The sequence below is a fragment of the Seriola lalandi genome, unplaced genomic scaffold (genome assembly GCF_002814215.2).
Source record: "Seriola lalandi dorsalis isolate HSWRI2012SDOR001 ecotype SW California unplaced genomic scaffold, Sedor1 jcf7180002054899, whole genome shotgun sequence".
Lineage (NCBI taxonomy): Eukaryota > Metazoa > Chordata > Actinopteri > Carangiformes > Carangidae > Seriola > Seriola lalandi.
The window spans coordinates 1091427-1110375 of NW_019525451.1; the positions used below are offsets into that span (position 1 = coordinate 1091427).

Consider the following 18949-nt stretch of genomic DNA (forward strand, 5'->3'; position numbering starts at 1 on the left):
GAGAACTGAAACTGAAACCCTGAGTAAAAGTTATTGTTGCCTCTGAGGTTCACCGCTTCAATCTTGCTGTTTAATGAAGCGGAGGTTTTATCAGCCTTGCATGCATTTAATTCTCCCGCGTTCCCTTTGTCATCAAAGGGAATTACCAAGTGAATTATTGAAGAGAAAATATGGCGTAATGTGGATCCCAGTTCCTCTCTCAGGTCTGTCTCCTCACGGGGTCGAGCAACATGCACCTGCAGTGTTCTGTGTTTTTACCTGTGACAGACCTGTGTAATAACAAAGCTTTTATGAAAAATCAAAAAGCGAAATCTCTCATTTACAGAAGAATCCAGAACCTTTGCTGCGTCACTCCACAGATTGTGATCGTTCGCTTTAACTATCTCTGAGATTCGTCTCAAACCTGATTGGATGATTGATCGACTGTATAGACGGTCAGCTGGCTTCTCCTGTGCCACTCCAGATGCACCAGATGTTTTCCGTGATGCACAGTTTTGTTTGCTAAGATTTCTAACATTTTCATTTCACCATCAGCTGCAGGTCTTAACCATTAAACTGTATCTAACACACTGATTAGACTGAATTACGTTCAAACGGTTACGACAAATTGCTCGGTAAACTTCATTAGTATTTTTATCAAATGGTGCAGAGGGAGACTGATGGTGCGGTCTGCTGTTGTGGTGGTTATCAGAGTGTCAGGCTCGTTCTGTCGGCGCGGTCGAGCCGGGGATGATGGGACGAGGTCCCGAGGAAACATGGAGGCAGACACGAGTCCAGAGTTGGTGGTGTGACCTTTGGTTGGTGACATTTATTTTTCTGCACGGGGCTTTGTTTTTGTTTCCCGTGTTGCCTTCACTGAAGATGTGTTATTTTCTAGGTATATTCAGTTCAGCTCAATTCAATCAACTTTATTCGTAGACATTAAAAAACACACAACAAGACAAACTGTACACAGTAAGAAAAAACAAACAATAACAATGACACGAAGAAACAATCAATAATTGTGATATTACAATGAGAATGACAGTAACAAACATGGGAGAATGACATCACAGTGTAGGTGCACATGACGTATATGAACATGGAATTTCAAGGTCAAAGGTCAAACTGAAACGTCTCTTGGCCATAACACAAAAATTCAAATGCTAATTATGACACAGTTTAATTGTCGAATGTCTGTAAGGATAAAACGACGTGATGATATTTGATGTACCGCCAAAGGTCAAAGGTCAGCTTCACTGTGACATCACAATGTTCAGTGCTGTAACTGAGGAGCAGAGGGCGAGACTGTGATTCTGGTGTGGTGTGGTTTCGTTGGTTCAGAGGCTGAAGCAGATTTGAGGTTGAGACCAAACCCTTCCTGTAGTTCTCTCTTCCTCTCGTGGTCACAGGGTGATAACGTCGCATATGAATGACACAAAAAAAGAAAACACAGGCTCATGACCTAATTATTAGAGAGGAGGAGGAAGCAGGAGTCCATTTGTCCTCTAGCAGCCGAGACCAGAGATGTATATATTCCAGTCTAATGGGATCAGGTAGAGTCCCGGGTCTGTGTATTAATATTTCTAATACACGAGTGGGGTCGACTTCGGGTCGACTAAATGTTGGAATGGATTTAAATAGATCTGTCTCTGGGTCAGTGGGTTTTTTCTTCTTATTAACGATGCATCAGGTTTATGTCGGTTTAATCTGCACATGATCAGTGGTTCACAGTACACTATACTTTTATATATATATACTGTGTCTGTTTACAGACATGTTTATAATTTATAATATGAAGGAAATCACACGGGACTGCAGCAGAGCAGTGGAATATTAAAGAGGCTAACAAGACCAAAATACCCTGCCTTAAGGCTCCAGTATGGGTCAAGCTCCATTTCCCATAATGCAACTCAATAGCATCCGCCTGGTAAATGCCTGCATCTTTTGAACTCCTTGCCCCCTGTTTGTGACGCAGGCTGATGACATCACCAAACGTAGGTCAATACAGCAGTTCTCACAGGCGCAGTAATACTCGTGTGTAAAACTGGTAGAACTTCAGTATTAAAGCTGCAGTGTGTGATTTTTATTTTTATTCTGTCTCGTGCCACAGTGGCCGCGAGTTCTCCTCCAAAAAGCAAAGAGGAAATTCAGCAGCTTGCGGTTTGCTCTCGGGCGTTTGAAAGGTCTGCATCATGCATCTTTAAATGAGACATCTAGAACAGCTTCCCGCCTCTCTGTCCTCCCTCTGTGTGCGTGTCTCTCGCTGCCCTGCCAGTGTCTGCAGCCCGCAGAGACACAAACAGTTAGCATACATATGTCCGATGCTCCATGCAAGCTAAAGTTCACATCCCCTGCATATGCGCACTTCCTTAGCGCCACAGGCGGGGACACTGTGGAAAGGTCACCTTTCACACTGAGTAAATGAAGGAAATTGCTGGCTTTTCGCCTCCCCTTGCCGTACTGTTTTTAGCCACTGCTGAGCATTAGTGGCTGCTGCTTACTCCCACTCACCTAATCACCACTCAGCATGCCAAATTAATACATGAATCATATTACTAATCTGCATATAATTTGCATTTTCTAGCCTTGAAGAGTATTTTAACATGATGTCATTTTTAATTGCAGCAGCTCTGCAGCCAGACACATTGTGTTTCCAGCTGTATTATGATATCCAAAGCTCTAATCACGCTGAAATTCCAGTTTCTAAACCCATCAATGAGGAAAGCTTCAAGATGAAATTATTCTCAGTGGTAGTAGCCTAATTGAAATACAACTGATTTTCAGTGGGGATGTGGATGATGGTAAATTTGCAGCGGTTTGTTTTTTCGAAAGCTGCATCTAATCACATACTACTTGTATGGTTTTTAATTTCCATCGCCACACAAGTCGCATTGAGTAACATGAGTGTAAAATCTGAGCGCACACACACTTCATGGTGAAATATTCAGTGGAAAGGACGGGATGTGTTGATGGGCCTTGGGGCGGAACTGTCTGTATCTCAGAGGCTTCTTTGAACTCCTTCCCAGATCAGGACTCCAGAGGTTACAGCAAATTCTGTATGAAGATATATTTATTTATTTATTTATATATATGTGTGTGTACACAAAACAGTTAAAAGGGAGTCCATTTTGCAGCACTTTATCCAACACTTTCATTTAGAGAATTCACTTAAAATATTCAATCAACCCATGAGATAATTTTATAAGTCATAGGATTTGATTTTTTTGCTTTTTCTTATCTGGTTAGTGAAATAGAAACTACACAGAGACACTGTGATGAATTATATCCAACACGCTTTAGTAGTGTTAGTGAAGTAGGTCTGTGACGCAGATCCAGATAGAAGGGTGTAATGTACTAACATGATTTAACTTCCTTTATGAGGCTTCTTCTCACTGGGTGAAGAAATGAGAGTCTTTGTCTTGCTGCTCGGCTTATTAACTCTTAACACATTGTGATTCGCTGAATTTCGGGTCAGGAATGTGAAATCCATTATGGGAAATGTACTTTAGTTTGTTTTAGCCTCAAAAAAAAAGTTTTTTAAGCCGTGGTTCTGACGACCTGAGCGAGGGGAGCGATGTTGAAACAGATTACAGCAGTTACCTGGATGAAAATAACAAAGACAACGACAGATACTGATATCAACCTGCTAAGATGCTAACCAGCTAGCCACGGCTCAAGGAGGGGGGAGGGGGGAGGAGCCAGTATCATCGCTAGTTAGATACAGGTGCAGATTCACCTGGTGCAACACTGTCAATAAAACCTTTATTTCTCAGCCTCTGAGGCAGATTGACACATGAAGTAAAAACCATTTGAGACCTTAAGCTTTTCGTTGTAAATCGTTACATTTGCCCTAAAGTTTATCAACATTAAAAAAAAGATTGATTCTTCAAATGTTATAAGGAGTTAAACTGAACTGAGAATGTTTTTCCAGCTTTATCGAGTTTCAAAGGCACTTGATTTAACTGCGAAATGGTTTTTATTTCATGTTTCTATCGGCTGAGGAGTAATAAAGGTTTTAGTGAACATAAAGTTTGTCAGAAAAGCCTCAGGTTCCAGGAGGTTGTTTCCAAACAGTGCTGAGTTTTAGGATGTTTCTTAATGGGATAATTATTGTGTCAAAGAAGGGTCTCATGCAGGAAGATTTTAGATTATAGACTAGTCTTAGCATCAGAATTTATTTTTGTTTATATCTGCACTAAACTCAAAATACTGCCTTTGATTTCATCATAATGCTGAAACAGATTAGTATGAATTTCAGTAATAGATGGATCCATTTCTCACCCAGCTCGAGTGTTAGTCTACCACCGCGGTGACGGGCTAATTGAACAGTACACGCTAGAGACCCAGCTGCAGGCGCTATTTGCATAGCTTCATCATAATTTATCAAAGACACCTCAGCAGGCGCTTCGTCATGTTTCAGGAGCGATTTCCTCCATCTTTTTTTCCCCATGAATACATTAACACCGCCGGCTCGTACGTCTTTCCCCCGTCTGCCCCAGCGCCGAGCGGCTGTCGCCCCAAATGAAGTGCAAACGCGAGGGTCGCAGTTTGTCACGCGTGGTTTCCCCGGCGCTGTGTTCAGCGTGAACCGCAGCCAACCACGGTGAGATATCGGCCTGAGCCCGGCAAACGGCAGTGAGTTATTTGACAGGGCGGTGAGATATCAGGGAGCACAATGCTTAATACAGTCATGAGGAAGCCTCGGAGATGAACGTCTCTCTGTCTTCACACAGTTGTTGTAACTCATTAGTGGATTTCTTTCGTTAATCAATCACGGTTGAATTATTGTGGGTCATTAGGGACGTAAACCCTGAATGCTGGCCTCCGGGGGAAATCCATTTTGGTGCAGTGGGAGGTGAATGGCTGATGAATGTGTGTGTGTGTGTGTGTGTGTGTGTGTGTGTGTGTGTGTGTGTGTGTGTGTGTGTGGACGAGGTGTATCCAGATTGTATGAACTCTCTACAATCAAGTGCACATGATTCACAAAATGGATTTCCACTCTCATCATCAACGGACGTGAGAAAAAAATAATAGAAGAAGCTGCAATTTATTTTTCGCATTAATGACGCCACCATCTTGCAGCACGATAACCTGTGACATCACAGGGTTGGTTGGCCTCAGATTAAAGCCCCCCCCCCCAGCAGCGGGACAGCGGCAGACACAGGGACGAGACAGGAAGGGCGTTTAGCGACCCACAGAAGCCAACAGCTGCAAAGACATCAACTTATAACCACACCAAAAATATCAGTATTCACCATCTGTCCCAGACACGTAGCTGTTTGATGTGAACATCATCACTGGCTGCAGTAACGTTCCACAAGCGTCTGTCTGGGGGTCTCTCTCTCTCTCTCTCTCTCTCTCTCTCTCTCTCTCATTGAACACATCTTTGACTTCAAACGTCCCGCAGCCTAAAGCTTTCCATAGCGTCTCTGCAGCATTCGATGATCTGATGGAAGCGTGGCTGTTCCGTGTATCAGCACAAAATTAAAGCTCCTCTCCAGACACGTTTTAAATGTTTTAAAAAATCATCTGTGATTAATGTTTTGTTGAACGTGGTTTTTCCTCCATAAAAGCTGTGCTCAGTTCATCTACGCTCACTTCCTCATTGAGAAATCTTTCCATAGGAATCAGTCAGGACTCCAGATGTTAGCTAATCCACAGATGTTATCGCCAACTCCGCTGTCTCCCTCGTCGCCATCTTGCTTCCTCCGTTTGCGATGCGATAGCTCGTTAGAAATGATGAAAATAGATTTGTCATATCTGTGGTTTTAACAACTCCTTAAAATCAGATTCTAGGCAGGTTGGTTCTTCTAGCATATTGTATTTTTGTCAAAACAAGCACGTTTCACATCCCTTTCACTGGCTTTGATTATCAGTGAAAATAGTCATTTATCCCCAGAGATAGAAGATTGATTGACTTGTATTTTTCCTATTAAACGTCCCTTATTTCAATCTAAACTACCTCAACAACAGCTTCTGTGGTTACACTGAACGAGCTGTATTTGAACTGCTGGCAGATTTACAGACAGGAAGACAGCAACACACACAAACACAGATAGACCGCAATTTCGGAGCAATGATAAAACTATTAGGCCTTTATTACATGGTTGACTCGCTCACTGACTGGCATTGTTTGGCATTATTCCATTTCAAATGGTCTATTTGTGATTATGGCATGGGAACAACAATAAGGCCTCTTAAAGTGTCTTCAGATCAATGAAGTGAGTCTTTTATAAGCTTTCCAAACATCACAGCGGGAAAGGGCAATCTCAGAAGATTATACTTGTCAGATTAAATGAAACTGTGGTGGGGTTTCAATTGGCGAGCAGCGAGAGGCTGCCGATTCAAACAATAACGTCTCACCGCTTTGAAAGGAGAAGCCTCTGTGGATGCATCTCACAGCTTTTTCTTTGGCCATGCACGAGTTGATTTATAAAGTGTGTCTGGGTTCAAACAAGTGCTCTGTCGGATGAAAGGGTGATTAATGCAAGACCGGGTTATTTGTCTTGGCTGACACATGAATCACAGCGGCTTCCCCCTCAGGACCTCACCTGCAGCTGCTGATGTGGAAGATTTCAAATCATATCTTGTATCGACCGGGGGCTGAGGGTCACGCCGGGGTCAAGCAGTAAATGCAGATTAGTCCGTCATTTCACTCGTTGAGCTGAGCTGCCTCATTGTATGTCTGTATGTATGTATCACTCATCACCTAATGTCATTATGGAAATTAGACAAACAGGTCAGGACCCATGTAAACAACAGTCACCGCCCACAGGCCCACACAGCGTTAGTTACCGTAGCAACCATGAATAACAGAGTTCAACCTTTAGAGGGGCTCATCATGCTGTGTAGTTGGTATTCCAATGGAAAAATCTTAGTTAGCAAGCTAGGCTAACAAGCTTCCACTAGGCAGCCCACGTTGCTAACGTTAGCCCTGATTCAGTTTGTTTTATCTACTTTCATCAGCAGCTCCCACACACTTACTACAATGTTTGTTGTATTACAGAAAGGAGAGGATGTAGCTCCTGTTAGCTGCCTCTCTTTCATGGTTTCCATGGGAGTCATGAAGTAGTGGAGAGGGAGGTATTTTTAGTTTCTGCCTACACAGATGAAAAACAATTTGCATTACTGTACCACCATTGTCAGCTGGTAGCAAAGAGAGGAAGGGGACATTGTCTTTTATAATAAATGTACATACTGATAAATTTCTTTTCAGTAATTACAAATTTTAACCAAAGTCACACCTCAACCACGGTTATATGAACTCACTTAGTGAGTGTGTTGGCTTTACTGGGCCTAACTTACTGGTGTGTGTGCGGCTCAGTGTGATCTGTGGAGGTGGAGGCTCGTATTTTTAGGATTTTGAACAAGTTGAGAACATCAGAGAAAACTGGAGACTACAGAGAGAGTACAGAGCAAAAAAACAGTATTAGTATTTTTTTAGTCTCTAATTCCAATAATTCTTTCTGGATTATGAAAATAGGATTAATGAAATGTTCTCTGATGTAAAGAGGAATATTGTATTTGCTTGTCTGGCAGAACGTCCAGTACCTCTTCTTTCTGTGTGGCTTTGTCCTCTGTTAAACTCGTCTTCTCACCCTGAGCAGGTTAAACAAATCGAAAGCAGTCCTTACAAATATCAATAAGATCAATCAATGAGTCTGCTCTTAAGCCAGGCGGTGCAGAGGCAGTCCCTCCCGCAGCTCAGCTGCACTGTTTAACCTGGACTGTAAAGTGGGCTGGACACGCCGTATGATTACCCCAGAGGTTAAACCATGGCCACTTCCTGTTTGCTTCCTGTTTGCAAGGTTAATATCTGTGAGAGGTTTGGCGAATCTTGTTTACACTGGCCTTTGAACCTGGTAAAGCTCAGTGCAGTACAGACCAGTGCAGTGTTTGAGCACCGCTTTCTGTCTAGTGGTAAAACATATCCACTTGAGCAGAGAGCCCCGCCGGTTTCTACCAGTCAGAGCACCTCTTGACAAATGAAGGTTTCATTTAAAGTGAAGGTCGCAAGCTTCTTTTGTTTTGAGATCGGTGGAGTGAATCCTCCCTCTCCGCGTTGTGTTTCACTCTGCTGCTAATTTAAAGTTTTTGGCTGACACATCCTTGTGAGGCGTCCATAAGCAGTCAGTCACCAGCATGAGCTGTCTGCAGCTTTAACCACCTCTGCTTTGTCAGTTCACATTCCGACAGACATGAAACCAATAGGATAAAACAGAGTAGAGGTTTTATTTGGTTCGGTTTGTTTTCCTCCTCAACCCCTGGGCCTAAAGGCGTTCGTTCGCTTCAACCGAAGTTTCCTTTAAATGGATCCACAGCGTGTGAAACCCCCTCTCCCTATAACACTCCATTAGTTTTTTTATCTGAAACCAGCAATCCAAAAAGCAACGCCCACTCCACGCAGCGATTCAGCGGGTGTGTGGAGGTGGTTAAGAAGGAAGGAATGAACTCCTAAGCTCTTGTTTCTCAGTCTTTACACAAGTAATTACTGTCACCTTTTGTACAATTGACTTCAACAGTGAATTCCTTCAGGGCAAAGGTTGTCCGATTGTGTGCGTTGTTTTCTCTATATTTCGATTTTTATTGCACCTTGCCCCTCAGGGTTTTCACCCCACCTTTGGCAGGGTATTTGCATGTCTTTGAAAGTCTTAAAAAAAGTCAAAAAAGCATTAAATTTAGCTTTCTTCAGGGCACCAGGAAGTCTTCAACCTTAAACCTGTTGGCAGCAATCCTAGTCACAAGATGTTTTTGTAACAGAGCAGGCTGCCAGGAGACAACACCTTTAAACTAAAGGTGGGCTGTCGGAGGCAGCTCAGTCCTTTTTTTGTGGAGCTTCAGTTTCAGCACCATCAGACATTTCACTTCTGTTAGCCGCAGTAGCTATGATCCACTCATCCACTCAAAACGAACAAGTGTTGGTTTAAGCAAAAACTTAAATCTATATAACTGAAGAAGTCGTTTTTCTTAAATTAATCCATCCATCTGTTTTCTTATCCCATCTCTTGTTTGGGTCCAAGTCGCTTTAAAGGAGGTATTTTTTGTTTGTTTTGCTATCACTACTTAGCCTACGTTAGCATTACTTACCAGTCTTATAGAAATCATCAAACTTCTTTCCTTTACTCAACAAGAGCCGTCTCCAAAGGTGGAAAGAAACACCAACGTTAGCTCTCGTCTCCATCGCATCTTTTGTTCTACGGAAGTTAGCATGCTAACCAGCTAGCCCCAGCCTGTCTTATCACTTTCCGATACCGAGTAACTGTAGCCTCCAATCTGCCCTGGAGATGTAGCGCTGCTCAGAGGACGTATTATAACTTCTTCTATTATAAAGACAATGATGACCGAAGCTTTTGTCAAGCGACAGTCACCACGACTTCGTCAGAGAAAAATTACAATCAGCCCCTTTATTATAATTGATAATTGATCATTAGGAATTGTTATCATGGGTGATGAAAAATGTGGTATAATAAAGAATCGTCATATTGTCATGTCTTTGCTGGTATGACGCTTTTACCTTTTTAAATGTTGTGAGTGAGTGGTCCATTGGTCTGTCCAACACCTTTGTCCAGTGCCTCAACAACTACTGGCCAGATTGACATTAAATTGGTTATTGATTGGTTTTGTCGCTAGAAGGCCATTCCTAATGATTGTGTTGATCACCTGACCTTTTCTCTAACAGCTGTCAAGTCCAATTTACCCGTTAATAAACACCTTGGTCCAGAGTGAGGAACCTCACCTACTTGCCACTTTTGATTTTCAAGCCTCGAGACGTGAAGTAGGAAAATCAACAGTAGGTTGTTTGTTCCCTTCCATGTTATTGTATTGTAGGTGTAAATGAACCTTGCAGCTTCAAGGGGCCACTCACTTGGCTTTTGACTGAACATAAGCTTGCCAGAGGTTAATGCGCACCGGTGGACACAGTAATGTTTGAGGGTTGTCTGTTGAGAACAAGGTATCAAGGTGAAAGCGTTTGAAAATGAAAATGTTTTTTCATGCAGCTACCTTCAGTGAATCCATTTTACATTCTCTGCTCCTGTTGCACAGTAAATCTCCTTTGGCCACTTCTGCTTTGACCATTTACCTCCACTCGCTTCTCTCTTACAGCCCCCCCCCCCACTCTTTGCATTTCCTGGAGGTGTCTTCACACACGCAAGTCGGACACTACGCCTTTGAACAGTGTGTTTGATGTTAGAAATTAGACAGAGTGTGTGGACTGTGAGGTTTCTCTCCTAACCCAAATCCTTTAGTCTTTTGTATATTCACTGAGCGATTGCATACTCTTAACCATGCATGACTTTGATAAAGCTAAACTCTGCAGATGAATAGGCCCTCCCTCCACACACTGACAGTACACTTCATAAGGGGGCTTTTATGTGCTGCAATGTATTTACTCCAATGTGGGGGCTTGGACTTTGGCACAATAGTGTTTTGATGCCGCATAAAATTAGAACTAGGTTCAAAAGGCAGGATTTTCTGTGGCCATTTATCACGTCTGCCTTTATCAACTAGGTCATTTCTCTTTTCTTTTCTTTTTCTTTTTTTTTGAAAGCGAGGGGAAGAGAGAAAGTAAAAAAGGCGAGAGAATAGAGCAGAGTGAGAAAGAAAGCGAAGGGAAAATGAGGTAAAAGATGAAGGGAATGACAAAGAAAGAAAGGGTGCCGTGTGTGTGTGCATGTGTGTGTGTGTGTGCATGTGTGTGTGTGTGTGTCCTCGTCCATGTTCATTTGTGAGTTTCGGTTTCTCCGCTACCGTCTTGGCAAACATGTTGACATTCACTTTTACATTTTGGAACATATCTGTTTCTGCTGCTTCGACTGAACTGGAGAAGAAAAGAAAAGTCAAAACTTTCAAAGTTCTGCCCTGAACTATTTCTCTGGACGTAAGCACTCCACCACACATGCTTACTCTCCACTCCTATCCGTGGGAGGAAAGGCTTTGTAGCCATCTCTGGTGGCTCAAAGTGGGTTGCATAGCATACTAAGTACTTTGTGTCGGTGGTATGTTATGTAAAAGTAATTGTAGGGCTAATTTCGGTGTAAAGGGGCTTTTGCTGTGGCACAGATGTGGGCATGCGTGCGCACACTTTTAGTTTTAAGTGACACTTTTTCTTGCAGTAATTTAAACACAGACTGGAAATAGACTGATGAGAAAAACCAGCGGGAAATATCAAGCTTAGACTCATCACACATCGCCATCCAAACCATGGCTTTTCCGGTGTTGGCAAGTCAGTGTGTAGTTGGCCAAAGTCTAATTGCTTGAAAACTGACTGATGATTAATCAAGTTTGTGAAAATACTAATTACTTATGACTAATTTCAGCTGTAGTTTTCTTGTTAATGATTACAGGAGATATTTACAGCAGGTAAGAATAAGAACCATGTCATGTCATGTGTGATTGTGGTTGGATGTCAGCACGCTGCGGTGTGTGTTTTGACACCTGTATGGAAGTCAGTTTCGGTTTGGTTCGGTTTTGTGGATGTGGACTCGTTTGTGGGTGTGAATTAGCTCCACTCTGTCACACTGTTGCCACACAATCAACAGAGGTTGATTTTCCATCACCGTCTCCAAGTCCTTTAAATGACTCATTCAACCAGCAGCGCAAAACCCAAAACATATTCACTTTATTATGATATAAAACACTGAACACATACATGGAGTCTTTGCTTAAAAGGCGACTCAAACGACGTCAATTACTTTTCTTATTAATCACCTAATCAGTGCAGCTCTAAAACACAGATTTCAGGTAAAAACAGTCAGAGAAACCAAATCCTGCAAAGGTTTGGATGGTGGGTCCAGGTGGGCGGGGCTTGGTGACTGCTTAGTTGTGACATCACAAAGTTCCAGAAGTCCTGACGGCTGGTTTTAAGGCTCAGTTTCTGAATACAGGCTGTGTGCATTTCTCTGTGGACTGAGGCTTTGATACTTTCACAGTATTAATATAGAAGCTAGAGCTGATCTATAATCACACTACACATGGACACAGACCTTTACACTGGAGGAGCTTTAAGAATCAAATTAGCTTAATTGGACAAGTATGTTTGGACAATAACATATAATATATACAGTATATGTGTAAATCTGTGTGGAGGTCAAGCTGTCACTGTTAAATGTGTGTACAAGGTTACAGCAGCGCAACAGTGCTGTTCTGTAATGAATATTGTAGAGGTTGTGTAAATGTATGTTATGTGCATTTAACACAGGTAGATACAAACAGGTATTTGGTGTGTTTGATTCTGGCACGTCATCGGTGTTGGATTCACCTGCCTGGGTTTGTATAACCAGCGCCTGATTGATGGACAGGTGCTTAATTTAACCCGAGAAAGAAATTCACTTGTCACAGTCATAGCTGCCCCCTTTCACAATGGCTCATCCTGTTACAGCATAAGAGCACGTAACATATCATTGATAGAAACACCGTGTCCTCCTCCTCCTCTGCTCTCTCCTCTGTAGCACTGTGTTTCAGAGAGGCAGGCATTTATTTTCTGTTTGTGAGCAGCCAGAAAAGAGAGGAGTTCAAGGACTCAACAAGGGCTCAGGTCCCCAGGGGCCCCCCCAGAGAGACAATGATGACTCTCCTCCCACCCACCCACACACACACACACACACCCACCTACCTGCCTCCTTCCTGTCCTCCATTTTGACAGCGAGCAGCGAGGTCCGCTCTGACCTTGCAGCGATGGCAAATGTGCACCGAGCCGCTCCTGCAGAAACGCCTGCAGCCGATGAACCAACAGCCGGGACGTGCACGAACACACACTGACACGGCCTCATATACACATCCAGTCATGTGCTAACACACACACCCAAAGAGTACATCTGCAGTGGGATACGGTTTCTAGGCCCCCCCCCCTCCCCCTCCTCCCCACGGGAGCTCCCTATCATCACAGGGTCCAGCAGTCAACATAACCCCTAGACAGCTCAGCCATTCAGCGCTCCCTCCTCTCCTCTCCCTCCCCGCCCATCACACCTTCAGCATAATAAGTCTCTGCAGCAGTCTCACCATGGCACCGTGTGACCCTTTCAGTCATCAGCGGCGTAACACACCCCCACCCCCCCACCGCCGCTCCTGGGCGAGACCACTTTGCAATCTGCCCGCCGCCTGCGATGCCGCGCTGCCGTTCGCTCTGTTGTTTATTTATGACCCCTGGCCCTTGAGTGAAGGGCATTATGAAAGGGATTACACAGCCAAACGGCTTGGCGCACACCCCACTCTCATTACTAACAGCTTGTCCAGGAAGATAGGGGCGGACTCAGACAGGGAGGGAGAGATTACGGAGGTGCTGGACTGTTTGATCGCTCTGTAAACTGAATGTATGCGCTCTCGCCGGGAGAAGAGGTTTGTCTTTCAAGGGACACCTGAAAATGCGCAGTGCAGTGGGGGCTCCCGTCGCGGATGTGGCTGTGATAGAGGTGGAAATGACAAAAGGGACTCCAGAGCCCCGGCTGCCAAGAAGGAGTGAACGCCCGGAGAGAAGTTTAGAGGAGGAGGGGGAGGAGGAGGAGGAGGAGGGAAGGTGATGCCGCGAGGGCTGAGTTTCTCTCACCTTTGCATGCTCATTCACCGTAGCAAAAGCTTGAGGTGCAACAAACCTGCCACACACGCAGAGCAGTGAGAGTCAGACCCTCGTATTGTCTCCGTATTCATGTTTAAAGCAAAGTGAAGAAGATGAAGATGAAGATGGAGCGGTGAATCGAGCTCCCTCTTCACCACAAAGAGGAAATTTAGCTCCAGACACCAAAGCTGTTTTTGTAAACATGTGTTTAACATGAGAGTCTGAGGATTGACTCAGTTTTGGAGCCGCCCCAAGTGGCCGTTAGAGGAACTGCAGAAGTTCCAGCTTGATCTTTACGTATTAAAAAAGGGGCAGAAAGTTTCAGATTTCTCTTTCTAATTACTATATTGTCTTCTTGTTGGAGAAATTTACGCAACTTTGGCCTTTTACGAGCGTATTTCAGGAGCCACTGGCCGAGTCCAAGGTACACGGTGCTCAGGGCCGGAAACAAGGCTGCAGCTGAGAAGTTGACATTTGAGAAATAGAAAGTTTCCACCTGACAGGGCGCACAATAGAGGACGGCCTTGTACATGTTGGCAGATTTTCCTTTTCAAGCCATTTCAATTGGGCAGCTTTCATGTGCACACGCACGCACACACACACACACACACACACACACACACACACACACAGTATGTTAAAACAGCACAGCACTCATCAGCACAGTGTTAAATGGCTGCTGTTGATGAATCAGGAAGGTGTGAGCTGAGATTTAAATCCTCATAGACGACACGTATTCCAAATAAAGGGACTTGTGTGTGTGTGTGTGTGTGTGTGTGTGTGTGTGTGTGTGTGTACATGAGGCAGAGAAGTTATGTTACAAATCCTTTGTATTATTTTGACTATGCTGGCATTCAGCTTTGATATAAATCCACCAGGCGAGAGAGTGATGTTATATACACAGAGATTAGAGATCAGAGAGGCTGTAAAGGTGTGTGTGTGTGTGTGTGTGTGTGTGTGTGTGTGTGGGTGGCTGTGATGTGTGCTGGCAGTAGGTGGGTGTGCTCAGTACAGTAACGGTGCATTAAAGTAAATGGGCAGCAGTAGTTTTACCTTTTGAATGCTACCTGCTGTAACGCAGGGTTCGTCTCCTTCCCTGTGACCGGCGGCTGCTTCATCCAGCGTCCCTGTTTTCCACGGTAGGTTACCATGGGACCCTCCGCTGGCGGCGAGCTCAAGGACAGAGCCGGGTATCAAAGCGTACAGGAGGTGTGTGGGATCTCCTACCTCCCTCCATTTTTTTTTTTTCTTTTAACACACTCACTTGTTCCAGCTCCCCTGCTTCAAGTCAAAGAGCGTTACTTGGCTTGGTTCAACGGGAGCTGACAGCGCCAGAAAATCAAGACAAGTCTCTCCCTCTCACTTTTCCTGGGTGTGATCGATGCGTGCACGTGTGACCTTCAGCTCCGAGGCAGTAGTCGGCCATCGCAGCCCGCTCTGTATCTCAATAAAAAGAAGAGGCGCCACTCTGCGTCTCATCTGTCCTTGCAAGAATCCTCCTTCATGCCGATCGTATTATTTTACCGTCAGAAAAGGAGGAAGAATCAGAGTTAGCTTGCTGAAGGCAGATGGAGGCAGCTGTGGATAAAAGATGCTGGTACTCATTCATTTATAGATCAGTGCAGACTTGAGTTTTTTGATGCAGATTTAAATGCATATACTACTTGGAAAATTCATTATTTCTCTGTATATATTTCCTCAGTCGCTCTCCGTCAGTCTTTTCCTTTAGTGAAATGTAATGACATACCATTTCACCAGAAAATAAATGGGCTCCAAACAAACGGCCGCTTCGTTCCAGGGCCACTTATTGCCGTGCCAAACACGATAACACTTATGAAATGTACGTGCAGACAGCGACGATGAATAGATTCCCTGCTCAACTGGATGTGCATGTGTGAAGCGTATCTGGACAGCTACTGTCAATTTGACAACACAAACGCTGCAAATACTCACAACACAACCAAATACAGGAAATCGCTGCAAGTAGCACAGACGACAACGGAAGGTGTTTCGTTTGCAGCACGTGTGTTGTCAAATTGACGAAGATGTTTCCTGTCTTTGCTTTTCCTTTGTCTGTTTTCAGTGCGTTAAACTCTTAAGGCCACCGCAGAAATCACATTATTTTAGAGCCATAAATTCCATCACATTCACACACAGAAAAGCCATTAACTTCTTAAGCATAATTAACACCCACTCACTTATTATTTCTCCATACCAGAACACTGAAAATCCTCTGACATATCTGTGAACTCAGACAACAGCCCGGAGCAGTGTAAACATGTGTTTAAATCTACGTCATGAGCTAATCTGCCGAAAGGCTTTTGGTAGAAGATATTTGCACAAAAATAACCTGAATAAAATCAACTTACTTATAATATTAGGATTTTCTGATGTAATTGGTTAAAAGGAATCTCTAAATATCAGCCTATTTAAAATGTAATTAAAAATTTAATATGGAAATGCTATAAAATATTCATTGATAGTTCATGCGTTGTATCACTCCAGCTATAAGCCCTTCATCTAAGAAGGTTATTGTGCATGAAATGAGAGGAGTGAGTAAAACAAGCCTGGGTGAAAAGAAGTGAGAATGATCTGCCTCAGTGTAATGACCTGCCTGTGTAATTTAACGCCGGCTCTGCAGGACACACTTTGTGCTCATGTAACATATACTGCTTTACATGTAGGGTCATGTAAGCCGTTAATGAGTCGGGCACTGACGAGGTTCTGAATAGTAATTCCTTTTTCTCGAAGGCGAAAGTTTGCTGTCAAAGCAAACAGCCGTCATCTTTGACGGTGATGCGCGTGTAATTGTAACTCCCACTCACAGGTGAGTTTATAAAGTGCATCCGCGCAGGTGTTGTCACTTTATTTTCATACACAGAATCTGCTGTTTTGGCAGCAGGCAGGAGGGAAAGTAGGAGTGTAAATAATAACATTCATTATGGCTCTGCGCTCTTTAAAAAGGCCGTGACAGTGACATTGAGCCAGCTTGAACAATATGACCTTCAGCTGTCATTCTTTTTATCATCATATCATTATTATCCTGTATTATTTCTAATTTACACCTTTCATACCTTGTGGAAATGTCCTCCACTGACTGAGAGCTTGTTAACCTGTTGAAATGAGACACATTCTTATTTGACCTGAGCGTAGGTTTAATTAGCGCATTCACACAGGTGTTTTCAGACCCAAACAGACCTGAGAATACATGGAATCAGCCGGGGCGAGGGAAGTCACCTGTGTAGGTGTAGCACATGTGTGCAAGGACTTTAAAGTTACAGCCTCTGTCTGCGATCCATCACTTCTCCCTAGAAAGTATATATGGAGTTCACCATTTTTTAGTGCTGTCTGATTATGTAGTTAGAGGTGCAGCTCCTCCTGGGGGGTTCTGAGGTGTTCCCAGACCAGGTGGGGTGCAGGTGTAATCCCTCCAGCGAGTTCTCCGTCTACCCCGAGGTCTCCTCCCAGGTGGACGTGCCTGGAGAACCTCTAAAGGAGGCCCGGGAGGCTTCCTAATCAGATGCCTGAACCACCTCACCTGGCTCCTTTCAACATGAGGGATTAGTAACTCCTCGCCACCTCCCCGGGGGGGAGGGGCCGGGCTAAGAGCCATTTACAAAACCCGAAAGGGATTGACACAGTCAGAGCTGCAGCACCTCGCCCGGAAAAGGGAAGTCTCCTGGAGTCAGACCAAAGAACGGCACGGACCCAGCTCCGGCGCTGATTTTGTTTCTGAAAATAAAAGTAAAAAAAATATTTTATGGTCCCGACCAAAATAAGAATCAGTCACATCCTTTAGTAACTGCTCGTCTCTTTGTGCACTCAAATATAATAATTATCTTCCTTTTTAAAAGCAAGAGGAAAAGCTCTGTCTAGAAGCTTAATGTGTTCCTGTTCCTCCGAGAGGCCGGGGGGGGGGCGTGTCTGTTTTCGTTTTGATTGACAGCAGCCGACACGCTGAGCCCCTGCAGGGGAGTGACACACAAAGCTTGTTGACGGTTTCACAGAAGCGTCTGAATGGACCAAAGAGACATTTACAGGTACATTTTACACGCTGCTTAATGTGCTGCAGCTGAGCAGCTAATGAGCTAATTAGCCTTCAAACTGACATTAGCTGTGCACTTTTCCCCGCCGAATGTTTACTGCCGCGTTCAACAAGCTGAGGTGCAGCGGAAGACGTGTGTTCATGCGTGATGGAGACTTTAGCTTTGTGTTGTAACGTTAGCTTGTTGCTGTGACCTTCTGACTAACAGCACTGATGTGAGGGATTTATGCAAAGCTTTAGCTTTTAGCTAAACCACAGGATGAGAGTCTTTCCGACGTGTCACTAAATGTTCTTGACTAAATGAGCAATTGTCAGAGTGAAGCTAGGAAATATATATCCTATCCATTTATTGTTTAACTGTCAAACCTCTGCTCATCAGTTTCAAGACGAGTGTGTGGGTGTGAGTTTTGATCATGTTTGATTGAAACTGGCCTGACGACAAAAGCAAATAACAACCACCTTCATGCTTTGTTTTTTTTATGCTCTGAAAACATTCAACCCACGTTAGTTGCTGCAAACAGAGAAAAAAATGCAGATTTCACATGATGGAGGTGTTGATCAGCCCAAAGAACAGGTTGTAATTCTGTGTATGACACTTTAATTACCGTAGGAAAAGAATAAAGGTCAGATTTTGATTTGAAAATTTCCACAAGCAGAAACACTTGACATATTCTTGGCGGAACAACACCTCCACATAGAGACGATGAACACAGACATTTTTCATTTCACAGAACCTTTAAATAAACCGATCAGTGTGTGGGAGTCAACTTATTATCTCCAGCGTTTCTGCCTCATACCTGCACGGGGATTTAAACTGTCGATACAGATATTCGCTCAGTATAAAGTTTGTAGTTAGTGTGTGACTCATGTTTCACTTGGTACCAAAGTTAATTAAGATGATGTCATTGAGGCGTTTTCCACGAGAGCTTCGTTCACTTCCTGTTTCATTTCACCTGAAGCACGAGGTCGTTACGTTCTGTGGCTTTACCGTGTTGAACCCGTCTTAAAGTTATAATACGTCACTAAACCAGAACAGACTAGACGTGTGTTTTAATGGTTTAATCCCTGAACGTCTGGTTCATAAGTTATTAAAGAAACAATAGAAACAAAGGTTAGCATCAATCGCGTCGGTGAAACGCTGACTTTAAATGATTTGTTCAGAGCAAACATCATGAATGACACGTAGAATAAAGTCACTGTTTGTCACACATGGTTAGTTCACTGTCCCATCTGAAAGCTGAGAATCCGTAGATTGTGTCTGTTGTTTTCAGGGGGTTAAAGTTAAACTGAAATTGAAAACAAAAGGTCAAAATAAAAAGTGTCGACTGTTGCTGCTCATGTGAGAAATGTCAATAACACGTCTGCACTGT

The 18949-nt window shown here is 43.7% G+C and overlaps 1 protein-coding gene across 4 annotated transcripts in view; it reads left to right on the forward strand.

The window, feature by feature from the left end:
* The window catches only part of LOC111672376 (beta-1,3-galactosyltransferase 1-like), a 94351-nt gene that overhangs the window by 45662 nt on the left and 29740 nt on the right, over positions 1-18949 (forward strand). The window lies entirely within an intron of this gene.